The sequence below is a fragment of the Vigna unguiculata genome, chromosome 6 (genome assembly GCF_037176805.1).
Source record: "Vigna unguiculata cultivar grain cowpea cultivar isolate G323 ecotype 2 chromosome 6, ASM3717680v1, whole genome shotgun sequence".
In the NCBI taxonomy this organism is placed as follows: Eukaryota; Viridiplantae; Streptophyta; class Magnoliopsida; order Fabales; family Fabaceae; genus Vigna; species Vigna unguiculata.
In genome coordinates this window covers 28,328,748-28,331,888 of record NC_140797.1, presented here as the reverse complement: position 1 = coordinate 28,331,888, position 3,141 = coordinate 28,328,748, and positions in this window count along the sequence as shown.

Here is a 3,141-nt window from a genome sequence, read left to right as displayed (position 1 = left end):
TGAAGGAATCTGTATCAGAGTATGCAATGATGTGTTTCCCATGCGTTTTATGAACAATCCACTCACAAAAAGTTCACATCTAATGCATGCACATTGGAAATAATGTAATTAAAGCATTTTATGGTCAATGCAATATGAAAAGTTGATTTTAGCCGATGTAATAGTTGTTACATGTTGCTACTATAGTCCGAAAATAGTCATGTGATGGATACTTTGACTGGGTCAATTAATTAAAATCAATTCAAGCAAATCCAAATCAATATAAGTGAAATTAACACATAAAAATATAGAGTCAGTTGGCTAAAACTGTACCAAACAACTGATTTTTGGTGTAGTGACAATTTTAAGTGAAATCTATGTGTTGATTTTGTAGTTTTAGCTGACTAAAAATTTCAGATCACACGAAATTCACTCTAGACCAATTTATATGAAATGTATGTGTTGTTTTGTGAGAATTAGCATATTGAAACAGTTCCAAAACATAAATGATGTAGATTTTGACCATTTAAGTGAAATCTATGTGTTAAATTTGCAAATTTAGCTGACTGAAATCTTAGCAGTTCACAAATTATGCAGAATTTACCAATTTAAATGCAGCAGGCACATGATCTAATAAAATTAACAAGCCAAACAGATATCAACATACATTCTTCATGTCAACGATACCTAATTTAGTTCTAAGCTTATTAAATTTATCACGTGCAAGTGGTTTAGTGAATAAATCTGCCAATTGGTTTTCAGTTTTCACAAACATGATTTTAATGTCACCTTTTTGAATATGATCTCTTATGAAGTGATGCTTGATTTCAATGTGTTTAGTTTTAGAATGTTGAATTGGATTCTTAGTTAGATTGATTGCACTTGTATTATCACAATAAAGAGGTACCTTCTCTAGCTTTACACCATAATCCATAAGTTGATGCTTCAACCATATGCTTTGAGCACATGCATGTCCATCTATTATGTACTCATCCTCAATTGTAGATAGTGCTACACATGCTTGTTTCTTGCTATTCCATGAGATTAGGCTTGATCCAAGTAGATGGCATGTACCACTTGTGCTTTTCCTATCCAATTTGCACCCTGCATAATTAGAATCTGAAAAAACACTAAGAACAATGTTAGATTCATTAGGATACCATAATCCAACATTAGTTGTCCCTTTTAGATACTTCAGAATCCTTTTTACAACTTTGAAGTGTGATTCCTTTGGATTGGATTGAAACCTTGCACAAAAGCAAACACCAAATTGCATATCCGGCCTACTAGCGGTTATATATGGCTAGGAACCAATTAACCCTCTATATTTGGTTGAATCAACTAGTTGTCCAACTTCATCTGCATCCATAAGGCAGTTTGTAGCAATTAGAGTGGCAGCCTCCATTTTGAACTTTTTTGTGTAGGTCAAAACAATATCTTGACTGGCTTAAAAATGTTCCATGCTTGAGTTGGTTCACTTGCAGCCCTAGGAAATAGGTTAGCTCATCCATCATAGACATCTGAAATTCTCCCTGCATAATTGCAACAAACTTTTCACACATGGAGTTATTATTTGATCCAAAGATTTTATCATCTACATATACTTGAACAAGTATTACATCACTTGCATGCTTTTAATGAAAAGTGTTTTATCAACCGCACCTCTAGCATATCCCTTAGATAAAAGAAAGTTTCTTAACCTCTCATACCACTATCGTGGTCCTTGTTTCAAAGCATATAAAGTCTTTTCCAATTTGAAAACATGATTAGGATAGAGGTGATCTTCAAAGCCAAGGGGTTGTGATACATACACTTTGTCATTTAAGAAACCATTCAAGAATGCACTTTTCACATTCATTTGAGAAAGTTTAAAATTACACATGCATGCATATGCTAAAAATAACCTTACAACTTCTAGCTTAGCTACAGGTGCATATGTTTCATCAAAATCAATACCTTCCTCTTATTTATAACCTTTAGCCACTAACATAGCCTTATTCCTAACAATGTTATCATTTTCATCCATTTTATTCCTAAACACCCATTTAGTATGTATCACATTCATTGCATCAGTTTTAGGAACAAGAAACCACACATCATTTCTAGTGAATTGATTAACCTCATCTTGCATAGCAAAAACCCAATTACTATCACATAATGCATCATTCACATTCATAGGTTCAATTTGAGAAATAAATGCAACATGTTCAAAGAATACAAACTTGTGTTGAGTGGATACTCCCTTATTTTATGTCACCAATTATGTTATCCTTTGATAATCTGATGAAGTATTATCTTGTTTCTTTTTAAGATTATTGAATATGGTGTGAGTTGATCAAGAAAGCTAAGTGAAATCCCCACTGGACATTAAGATAGCAAGCTATCTAGATGTGAAGGTTCCTTTCACAAAGCTCAAAAGAAGAAGATGATGGATTGATTCAAAATGAAAAGGAAATGGAAAGCACATAAATCATAGAAAACCAAGAACAATTAAAGGAAGAAGGAAACATAAAATGGAAAGGGAAGAAATGGTAAAAATGTGAGAAGCACGCCACTACAAGGCTAGGCTAGAAGCCATGGCAACCTTGAAGATGAGTGGATGTGTGCGCCACTTGCTATGCAAGATAAGGCTTAAAAGTATTCACTCCCAAGGGAGGAAACTCTCACAAATGGTTGAGACACAAGAGTGTTTTTACTTCAAAATGTTCAAACCTTTTACATGTCTAGGAGCACCCCTTATATAGAAGAGTTTAGGGGTCTCTAAGAAAATAAAAGATACCTAAGGATGTCTCTACAAAAACCTAACCCTAGCTTCTAGAAACTAGGTCAAATAAGGTTACAAAAATGAGAGACAAAAGAGGTAACTATGGTGTGTGCAAGGCTAATTTCGTTCTAGCACAAAAGGAGACAAAGAATGTGTCTCATATGTCTCTAAAAAGTGGTCAAAGTTTGCTAAAAACAAAGGAGACCAAAGGTACATAGGTACACTTGCTTCATGCCTTTTACTTTATGCTTTATGCCTTTGCTTTACTCTCTCCTCCACATCATTTATGCTCCGCAATCACCATGCACCACCTAGCATTACTTTCTTACTCCTAATTAACCTACAAAGCAAATAAACATAGATTAGCATGTTAGTTTAAGTCAAGTCAACTATAGTCA